The sequence below is a fragment of the Solea senegalensis genome, linkage group LG1, assembly GCF_019176455.1.
Source record: "Solea senegalensis isolate Sse05_10M linkage group LG1, IFAPA_SoseM_1, whole genome shotgun sequence".
NCBI lineage: Eukaryota > Metazoa > Chordata > Actinopteri > Pleuronectiformes > Soleidae > Solea > Solea senegalensis.
The window spans coordinates 22,833,013-22,845,228 of NC_058021.1; positions in this window are offsets into that span (position 1 = coordinate 22,833,013).

The following is a 12,216-nucleotide window of genomic DNA, read 5'->3' on the forward strand; positions in this document are numbered from 1 at the left end:
AATTAATGTCTATTTATGTTAATTACACAACATGTTTAAATATATAAAAGGTGTGGGCTGCTTTGTTCTCCTGGAAAATAAAACACAACAATAATAATAATGATAATAATGATAATAATGATAATAATAATGATAATAAAAGAGTGTGTTTTTAATTACTTTTCTCTGTGAGACTTTGTAATCATACACAGAGGCAAATGTGAAAGATAAAATAAGCACAACAGTCAAAATTACAGTCAAAAAAGTGGAATTAATGAGTTTACAAACTAGCAACTGGTATTGACGTCAGCCATGATGACCTGAACTCCTTTTAAAGCCTTGGAAATCGCAGATTTGGACGCTGCCATGTTGGTGTTTTGCTAACAGAAATCTGTTTCCCTCTAAACGGGAACATCATTTCCAAAAACAAGCTGAAACTAGTTTGTGAGACATGAACTCTTGTTTTACCGACGTTATAAAAAATTAGAAGGCTCACGTTCCGGTAGATTTACATTCAAGTGAGGTGAAACATGTTATACCAAATGATACCAAAGTCAATACCTCAAATATCTACCGATACTGATATCAGTCCGATACAGAGATAATTCAACAACTGTAGAACACATTCTATGCCTGTAAGGAAGGAACAAAATGAAAAAGGCTGCTGCAGACTTTTATTTACACTTTAACACTCATGGAGTTTGGGATCTATTGGACAACATTTAACTTTCTGATTCCACACATTTTTGACCAATATTGAGTCTTTACCAATATTTTATCAGCTCATATTTAAAACTGTGCTCATTTTGCATCGCCTCCTGGTGGCTATTCCATATATTTTCGGGAGAACTGGAAGACTATTGGCGATTTTCCATTATACAGTTCTAGCGTGACTCGGCTTGCTTGGTTTTCGAGATCAGTCACGTCGTTTTCCATGACTTCGTAGGTCCTCCTCAACTTACACGGAGTCGCCATAGCAACGTCTGTGTGAAACTGCCATGAGGTGGTTTTTCTACATGACACAAACACAAACTAGTGACATGTAAAGTTGAAATGTTTTCAGGATTTTTAAGTCTGTTTAACTTCGATCTACAGTTGGACATTGTTGACTTTGATTCTTGTTTTGGACGTCACGCTCACGACACTCTCTGACCAATCTGTGGGATTTGGAATTCTAACTAGATTTTGGAATTATAATCCAATCCAACTATAGACCAATCAGTGGCATCAGGCTGTTCACATCACATTTTAGTATCATCTTAAAAACACCAGGTTCTATCACTGATGGAAAAGCAGGTGAACCGAGCTGAGTCGCACTAGAACTGTATCGTGGAAAAAGCTCCATAAGTCTTTTAATTTTCACCTCTTCTCGTCACTTGTTTATTCCAAGGTAATGAACTTCAATGACTCTGTCTTTCTTTAAATATGCATTTTAATTAAAGTCAAACAGAAGCAGTTCAGAGGAAAAAAGAATGTGCTACTGTAGTTGGGAAGAAACAATAAAATCATCCCATAATTTGATGAATGGGTGTTAACTGATGAGTCTGACCATATTGTACATCAATAATGCAGGTAATGGTTTTCACTGACGGAGGATTTGTTTCACCCATTGTCTGGCCGCTGTGTCTCTGACCTTTGACCCCAGCTGGCTATTGGCTGCGTGTAATGTTGGCAAAGCAGGAAATTAATCATCTTGTGTTTTTATAAACTTAAGTAACATTAGGGGTACATTCTGGGAACCTTTAGAGTACGTTCTCCAAAGGTTCTAATAGAGTAACATTCTGGGAACCTTTAGAGAACGGTCTCCAAAGGTTGTATAAAGGTTGTAACAGAGTGACATTCTGGGAACCAAATGTGAAACCAAAAACTTGGGGAAATGTTAGGAAAACTTTCCGTATCAACCACAGGAGAACCTAGGGTGGAACCTTTAATGGAACATTTCCAGAATGCTAACATTCTGGAAATGCTAGCTAACATTTCCAGAATGTTCTAGGAACCAAAATTTATTATCTGGATCCTACCTCCCAGGCTGGTAGTGGAAACAATAATGAATAAATCAAATAAGCAGAGTTACAACAGAAAAACACACACTTATGGACACGGTGCAATTTAAGTGCCTTGCCCATGGACACATCAGCATGCACCGTACCGTGAGGTATGCCCTCTTTACACAGAGCAGCATCATTAACGTCTGCTTTATAAACACACGATGCATAAAAAAGCAGCAGACTTTGGGTTAACTCCAGCTCCGCTCGTGTTGAGCGTGTGTGAGGAATGAGAACTTTTTTTTTGTGACATTGACCTATCACACGCAGAGAGAAGGCAGCACGATGTCCGACCAGGTCATGTGTCTGTGACCTTTTCCAAAGGTCAGTGGTGGGAGGATGAGGCTGAAAATTAGCTCGGGCAGCATCTGGATAATGAGTGTGCAGTCTGACTCCTCCCACTCAGGGTTAATGGACACATGGATTCTTTTTCTTTTTTGCTGTCCAATTTATCTTATTCTTATTGGCATTAGCTCTTTTTTTTCCTCGGTGCTGGAGCAAGCAGCGAGGAGGAGGAGGAGGAGGGAGGCCGGGGGAGAAACATGAGACAGTAATGAGATTTCGCAGACGTTGCTCCATGTAGAATTTCTGATGATCATATTACGTTCAGTCGATAACCAAGAGAACGTATTGAATTGGGAGCTGTTCTGCGTCCTGATTACATGACCCACTTTTATGTGCTCTGTTAAAGAAGACTTCTCCTCTTCTCGTCTGTCTGTAATCAACCTGCAGGATTCGACTGTCAGTAAAAAACAATCACTCACTCATTTCATCTCGCCCATGAAGGTGAAGACGGAGAATATGAGAGAATCCATCGTGTTGAAGTTGCTTTTATCTCTTTTGTTCTCAAATTTCCTCCAGATCTCTGTAAATATCAAAAGTATTGATAGTAATGTTGATATTGGAATTGGATCAGTACGAGCATGTGGTGTCTTCTCTCATTTTTTATATAATATACATTTATACAGTGCTTCACAAATGTATTAGACATCTAATGTAAGGTTTATGCCACAGCTGCCCTATATTAACAGCACTGGTAATTATCAAATTCATTCTATTACACCAGTATTTACCAAAATTATATTTTTTATGCTAAAATATAATTTATATTGTGAATAAAATGTACTGTCTTCCAGAAAAACTGAAAAGATAGGAAGTAGCACATTATTATTTATTGATTAAGACGTTCAAATTACAGTTATTTACTTGCATTTCTGACTCAGTCAGTAAATACAATACAAATTTTAGCTTTAAACAAGTTTTTGAAAGATTTCTATAACTGATGTGTTTGTTTTTGTTCTATATATGTTTATATTTCTTCATTTTGCGCAATAATAAAAGAAATAATCACAAAAGAAAATAATCTATGGTATATAAAACACTACCCATAATGCTTGTGTGTGGTCGGTACTTCAGGATCGGTGGAACTCCCCGTTACCGTGGAAATGATTATTGGATGTTTTTGAGTATCAGAATTTGCAAAGGTTTATGGGATGTGTAGTTTCCTCACTGTTTCTTTTTTTCAAATATTTGTCTTTTGTTCGAAATCATGGTCAGAATTTTCGCCGCTGGTTCCAAATTGAAATAAGAATTTGTCTGGAGAAAAATGAACAAATAAAAGAGCCGTTACTGTTACTGTCTACAGCCACAGTTCTCAAACTGTGGCGTGGGTACCACTAGTGGTTTTATGGAGGTTGCAGCAAAGTAACGTGAAGGGAACATTCTAATGTTAGGAAAACGTTCATATCAACCACAGGAGAACCGAGGTGGAACCTTCAGGGAACATTCCTGCAACCAGGAGGAAAATCAGAAATACTGTGAAACACGCTGATGACGACAGGTGGTAAAAACGTCTGAGAGCCACACACATGGTCTGTGTGTGTGTGTGTGTGTGTGAGTTCAGTTCATATACATTACAGCCAATCACATAAACCAACTTGAATGTCTTTATTAAACTTCATAATTAAAGGATTTAAATTTCCCCATATGGCACTTTGAAAGTGCGCCGCCGCCGCCGCTTTATTGAGGCTCGCTGGTTTGGCAGCCGTTCAGCGGCGCTCGCTATCTGTCACCGAGCAGACGCAGTGAAATAAGCAGGTAATATCCAGTGGCGTTTTACAGGCACATTAGTGTAATAATTCTGGAGCTCTGTGTGTGTGTGTGTGTTGTTTTGCTTCATATTGCTCGGCAAAGCCACTTAGGCTCCTCCATGTTCGCAGTCATTTCCACTCGGGTCTGGAGTGGATTTAAGGCCACTTGAAATTAAGTGTGCAGAGTGACATCATCGTCATCGTGTATGTGTGTGTGTGTGTGTTCTTATATTTGTTGCCTCAGGAGACCTTTTCTGTCATCTTGTCAGGACCGGCAGTTCTCATTAAGCCTGAAACCCTGGTCACAGTGGTTCCAAAGTTCTTCTCTCTGTAGCGTGGATGAAAAAAAATGTCTGAATGTTTCTGCTCAAGCACACGACGACTTTTAACCGTCAGTGCTCACGCGGCACGGATCTGCGCCACAGGTGCACCCATGGTAAATTGACGTGGGAATAATACACAACTCCTTATATGGTCGTCCTGTGGGTGTGTGTGTGTGTGTGTTCATAGGTCACACATTCAGGCTTTAAAAAGTGTTTTGAAGCATTTTGAGTATTTTTTGCTTGTGTGTTTCTACAGTTGGTGAAAATGAAGTACAATTTTCATGAGATTGTCAAGATTGTGCTAAAAAAAAGGATATAAGACACTCTGTATGTTTAAACATAGGCATGGAAATAAACAGCCAAAAGTCTCTGTGTTCTAAGGGTTAACTTAAAGGGGACATATGCAAAATCAACTTTTTAACCATTGCAGTACTTATTCGGATGTTCATTAGGACACCAGGGAACTATTTTAACTTGGGGAAATAGGGTATAATATGTCCCCTTTAAGGGCTAAGGGTTTTAAAGGCTGTCAAATGAATGGAAGTCAATGCAGTGTCCTCAGAGAAACACACACACACACACACTCACACACATACAGGTTTGTACAGCAAGTCTTCTAAGGATGAAGAGATCTACAGTATGCATAACATCTTGTTTGTGTGTGTGCGTGTGTGTGTGTGTGTGTTTATAGAGTGCAGGCCTTTTTTTAAGGTGTGTAAATTCAGTGGCAGAGTCCGTGACATCATGACGGATGAGTTAATCTTACCTAAGTTTCATTGGATGAGTCACACGGGTGCTGAGAGCTGCTGGGATTCCCGCTCTGAATGTGGCACAGTGAGGTTTTCATGAGGTTTACACTCAAAATGAAACCAAAGAAAAGTGTGAAATACACTCAGTTTTACCCACTGACACATTAAGGGATGAATTGAGGCAGATTTTAATGATTGTCTTCACTTTATCTGCCTGGATCATATCTGTCCATCCCTAAATCAGGATGGACAGATTAGGAAACACAGGCGGGTTGGGTTAAGTTTAACTAATTCAGATAAAAGTAAGTTTACAGATCTGTCAGATCCATGTTTGTCATTCAGTTATTATTAAGAAACGAATGAGGCTTCGAAAACAATGTCATTATTATAACTCAAACATTTCATTTCACCTTGGTTCTATAACTAATGTGTTAGCATGTTGTGCTAACAAAGTGCTAGCAGTAAGCGTGGTAAGCCCCACCCCCTCTGCTCATGTTACATAAAAAGAGTTTTGTGGAATTAACTGCAAAAACAGAGCAAATTTATGATGATTTTTTTATATTTAAGTTTTTGTTTTGTTTTTATACAAATATGTCTCCTTCATTTTAATCCACTATTTTAATCTGCATTTTATAGGGAAATCCTGAAATCCTTCTATCGTGGGTAAATGGTGTGCTGTATTTCTACGTATCATGTAAAATACACCTCTAATTACGTGTGGGGTGATATCATTCCAAAGCAGCAGGGATTTATACCAATGTCCATTTTCCCAGAGGACAAAAATGATCCACAAATAAAAGCTGTTAAAGAAATAATTATTAAACCCATATTTTTAGATGCAGCATGCATAGCATTTACATTTAGACAGTGAAAATACCGTAAAAATACATTTGTTTTAGCTGTGACATCACCTTACTGACACATTTCCTTTCCAGTGACTCTTTCAAAATAAAAGCCTGGCTGTGTTGTACTAGTTAAATGCTATTGTGAGGGTGCTTTTGAACTAAAATATTTAAAACATCCACTCCAAACTTTTCTGTTTCTCATGTGTTTGTCATTCTGTGGTCACAGCTTCGTGGATTTTAGGGCTGCAACAACAATTCTTTTCATAATTGATTAATCTGTCGGTTGATTTTCTACATTGATCGAGTCAACGTTTGGTCCACAAAATGTTCATCTGTGAAAACTTGTTTTAATTCCTTAAAAACATTCAAACCGATGAATTGATTGTCAAAACAGTTGACGATTAATTTAGACATCAATTAATAATCGAGTTATTATTTCAGCCCTAGTTTGTCATCTTCTATATTGTCTGCAGGGAAATCATTGAAATTAAATCACTGCTTCTCCTAAAAGAAACTCACAGATTGTTGATGAATACCAAAAAAACTAAGAGAGTTGAAGCACTATCTGTGCTCCACTGTGAATATCTGTGTCCTCTGTGGCTTCACAGAAGAATCCAGTCACCAGAATGATCCTCGGACCAACTGGTGTGAGTCTGTGGAAAATGGAAGGACAGCCGCCATCTGTCCTCGCATCCATCATTGGATCCAACTGAACTTATATTTCCTCCTGGTGTGACGTCTGTCTCTGTAAACACTGAACATATTCAGTGAATCCACGTCCACTGCAGTCTAATTTTAACCCCCACACACACACACACACAGTCGGCTGGTGACGACAGATCGCACAGCTCTCACGCTCGCCTCCCACTTTGAGCAGGTATCGTGTTTCCGTCAAAAATGTCCCAAACAAGTGGAAAAACTTATTTTTCCTGCTTTTTAGATTTAAAGCGGCGGCGGTGCTGGTTTGTGAGTGGTGCAGGTACAGGAACTTAAATTAGATTGAAAGAGAAATGAGAGAAAGTGGTAAAGTCTGTGCTTGACAATCTCCTGGATTACTGGCCAAGCTGTGAGCCATCTGTCTGGTTTGCGCCGGCCCCAAGTGAGCGTGAAACATTCTTTTTTTGAAACAGAAAACTCTGAATTTTGATGATGATTATACAATGTGATTATTTTTCTGCAGATTTTTCCCCAAGAAAAGAAAAAGGTTTAATTTCCGATCATGTGCTGAGGATTACAGCTAATATGCCTTGGAGACGCTCGCTGGGTTTCCATCCAACCTTTTCACATTTTAGAATGTATTTCTGACTATTTTATTAAAGTAAACACCAAACCAGATAAATTTTGGCGTCTACGGTTTCAGTAAAGTGTAATTATTTCCCCAAATGTGAGCTCAGATGTTTGCTGCTGTGACCCAGCACCAATCAAATCGATCAAATGGAACAACTTTAAATTCTGCATTTGTGATTCGGTTTCTGTGGGTTTTTTTTGTACCTAAACATTCATCCAGGGTTCCCACACCTTGATTGACATCAAATTCAAGGACCTTTCCAGGATCAATACCCTCAAATTCAAGGACACCATGTTAGCTTAAGATTGGAGCATACATTTTTAAGAACGTCTTTGTGATTATCCTTGGGATCTTGGTCAAAGTCAGTCTTTGTAAATTTGTCTTTGGTGAGACAGAGATCTTGAAATTTTTCATTTCCCAGACTTCACGTCACCATTTGCTGTTTCTCTTGTTTTAACTTTACTCGCTCATTGTTCTGCACGGAATCTCACGTCAATGGCAGAGAGAGAGAGAGGGAGAGAGAGAGCGTCCACAACACCGCTAAGATTAAGGAAATCAGCAGCAGCAACATTGATCTAGTAAAGTGAGACGACTGCAAACAGGTCAGAGTTTGACTGAAAACACAGAAAAAGTGAATTTCACTGCTCAAAAAAACCCAATTGTTGCGTCCCTGCTTGCCCCTGCTCTGCTGCTGTATACACATACATGCTCCCTCAGTCAGGGTCTGATAGTTTTGCTTGACAACTGCTTTCACATGAAAGATACAGAAAACAATAATGTTATTGTGCTTTGACTTTTCAGAGGCAGAATAATAACATTAACTTTAAATCTCACGTGTTAAACTGTGTTCATTCTCTACCTCATTACTTGTCTATGTATACGTTTATAAATGACATGTAAATGAGCCCTCAGGGACGAACTGAAACAAACCCTACGACAGCACGGAGTCAAATTCTTCAAACACGCACTGTAACAAGTCAACAGTGTGGATCAAATGTCGAGAATCAACCACAGCACGTCCTCCGCTCCCAGGGCCTGAGCCTCCCGGGAACATAAACAAACCCATCACACTTTAAACTCAGCAATGTCCTGACCCTGCATTACTTACTCTGTCCAGACAGAATCTGCAGCTTCAGTGAGTGAGTCAGCTTCCTCTCACTGTTTCCTGGATGCCAGAGAGACTGGGCCGCAGCAGCAGCAGCAGCAGCGGTGATGATGCTCCACCAGGCTTAGCTAGAACTGCTGATCTCATCCAGCTACGCGCTTGTTTCCAGTAACAGTCGAGATAGGATGTTTTAGCATCCCAGGGTGACTGCTGCTTTTGTCTGTGTGTGTGTGTGTGTGTGTGTGTGTGTGTGGTCCTTTCCCTGAAACTGAAGCAAAGAGAAACCAGACAAAAATGAAGAATGCAGACATTGCTATCTCTCCATCTATCTAAGCTCATGTCAGGTCCAGTTATTTCTACATCAATTCTGCAAAGGAACAACTCGAGCAAGGAAACGGGATAATTAGGTTAATGTGACATGCTATAATAGTGTTTTTAATTTTAGTGTATAAGTATAAATGAAAATGTTCTATGTCAGCGAGTAAATAACAAACAACAAGCAGCTGTTTCAGATCCTCCAATCATCAGGTAAAAGCCCGGGCGCCCATGCCCCACGCACTTATCACTGACTCCAAGAGAAGCTGTTTTTGCATACGTCATCCCACGATAAACAGCTGATTCTGAATGAACGAGTGACACGTTCTAATCGCGTTCTAGTTTTCCAGTTTTGCCCAAAAATGTTTACGGTTTACCGTAAAAGTGTACAGTATGATTGCAAGTGACACAAATTTGCCGTCTAAAGGACGACATCCAGAAATCATGTGACTCAAACATCGCTCCAGCTTCTAGAATTTTGGAACATAAAGGGCAACGACAAAAGGTTTGCGTGGATGCTTGAAGAAACCATATATATTATTATAAAACAATAGATAGGTACTTAGCTGTCTAAATAGACATTTTAAAGGAGATATTAAGATCTGTACAAAGAAAACAAACACAATGTTAGAATATGCTGTTATATTTGCTTGTTGACAAAGTAATTCTCTAGCTACTGGGGTCCCTCAGGGTTCTGTCTTGGGCCCTCTCCTCTTCTCTCTATACACCAACTCTCTTGGTTCTGTTATTCGCTCTCATGGTTTTTCCTATCACAGCTACGCCGATGACACCCAACTCATTCTCTCTTTTCCCAGCTCCGACACACAGGTAGCAGAACGGATCACCGCTTGTCTGACTGACATCTCTCAGTGGATGTCTGACCATCACCTGAAACTCAGTCTCGACAAGACTGAATTTCTTTTTCTCCCAGGAAAGGGCTCTCCCACCACAGATCTAACCATCACCCTCGACAACTCTGTGGTAACTCCTTCTCACACCGCAAGGAACCTGGGTGTGACACTTGACGACCATCTCTCCCTCACTGCCAACATTGCTGCAACAGCTAGATCTTGCAGATACATGTTGCACAACATCCGAAGGATTCGGCCTCTTCTAACCCAGAAGGCGGCACAGGTTCTGGTCCAGGCTCTTGTCATCTCACGCTTGGATTACTGCAACTCCCTCCTGGCTGGTCTTCCTGCATGCGCCATATGACCTCTGCAACTCATCCAGAATGCAGCAGCTCGACTGGTCTTCAACTTACCAAAATTCTCCCACACTACACCCCTCCTCCGCTCCCTTCACTGGCTTCCTGTAGCTGCTCGCATCCGCTTCAAGACTCTAGTGCTTGCATTCCATGCTACAAACGGATCCGGTCCAGCCTACATCCAGGACATGATCAAAACCTACACCCCAGCCCGTCCACTCCGCTCTGCATCGACAAACCGGCTTGCTGCCCCCTCACTGAGAGGATCGCAGAGGCACTCGCAGAACTCGAGACTGTTCACTGTCCTCGCTCCCAAATGGTGGAACGATCTCCCCATCGACATCCGGACAGCTGAAAGCCTCCACATCTTCCGACGCCGACTAAAAACACATTTCTTCCGACTCTACCTAGACTAAGACGACAACAAAAAAAAACAAAAAAAAACAAAAAACTTGTACATCGCACTTATGACTAGCACTTCATAGTTTGTTCTACTTTAAGCTCTTACTTACTTCTAGCTCTTATTTGTACCCAAATGTTTAAATGCACTTTTGTAAGTTGCTTTGGATAAAAGCGTCTGCTAAATGACATGTAATGTAATGTAAAATTTCCACTTGTGTATTATGTATCAGAAGGTTTACTGCCCTATAAAAGACAGTGTCTTATAATCCCACATGTTCTGGTCCAGAATTCACAGAAACACAAAAGAGCTAAATGTGAAATATTACAATAAAATACGTAAAAATGTCAGATACAAACCTGAACAAGCACAGATAAGCAGAAGCTTCTCTGAGCAGGAAACGTTCTCATGCTGTTCTCAGTTCCATATATGAAGTCTGCACACACACACACACACATCCATTTTTAGCTGTATGTGCAGAGAGGCTGACGGCCAGGACAGGAATTGTTTACAGGAGCTGTGCTGAAGTGACGCTGCTGCAGTCAAACAAACCGAAAAAACAGAGAAAAAATTGTAACGAACCAAACAACAAGCTGATCTCTGGTGGAAGAGTTTGACTCATGGCAGGAAACATCACACCAGCTGAGTCTCCGTTTCAAAGTTACGTGAAGAAAGCCGACACGTCAATGTTGGCCGAGGGCGGCGCTGACCGCGACACAGAAACACACATTTTCACCTTCACTAGCCAATAACCACGCTCCGATAAACATGGGGATGAACAAGGAAATCGGAAACACTACATGACAGCGGAGGAACGAAGAGGAGCAGCCGAGCAGAGTGAATCACTTTACTGGTGTGTTTGGATCAAAGGAAACCCTCAATTTCACCCCACATGGACAATTTAACAATTTCACTGATGGACCAGGATGTAAAAAGTGTGTTTTAATGCTACAGCTGTATAAAGTTAGTCGTGAGTGATTAAGGGTTGACCTTAAACACGTGTAGCTCCCACACACCCTTAGTGCTTTCAGACAGACATGGTTCTGGTTCTGGAGTCTCAGAACCTTGGTGCTTTCTGGCAAACCAGCCCACGTTCACACCAGTTAAAAAAGAGCCAAAGATTATGACACACCCCCTGATGTCAGTTAGTAGGCGTCGACCTTCTGATCATAGCGGATGGTTGTTGTGTGACATACGCAGTTAAATAAAGTGGAATAAAAATTAACATTTGGAAGTGAAATTAGAAAATAAATGAATGAAGCTGCAGCAGGTGAGAGCTTGTACGTTAGAAGAGTTTAGGAGAATGTGCAAAATTTGGTATTGTATCGGCCTCAACATTGTTGTTTAATTGGACAATTTAACAATTTAACTGAAAAACCAGGAGATAAAAAGTGTGTTTTAATGCTACTGTGTCCATGCAGTAATTGGACTATGAATAACATTATCCAGGCATGTTAGTGCAACTTGAATGTAAACACAATGAGTGTTTAATTTAAATCTTCAATTAAATCTTCAATTCATTTTTATTTGTATAGCGCTGAATCACAACATACATTATATCAAGGCTCTGTAGATAGACAGCATTATAGAGCAGAGAAACAACAACAATTCACACAATGAGCAAACACTTGAAAAAACAGGAAGAAAACTCCAGACAGAACCAGACTCAAAGATGTGCGGCCATCTGCCCAGACAGGTTGGGGTGAAAACAAAAATGGCTCTAAATAAATATAGATATAGATACTATAGATACTATAGATACCTACAGATATGGAAAGTTATTCTGGAAAAATGGGAAAAAGCACTTATTTACAGGACCTTCTATGATTAAAATAAGCAAAGATAATGACATCCAGATGGACATTTTGAG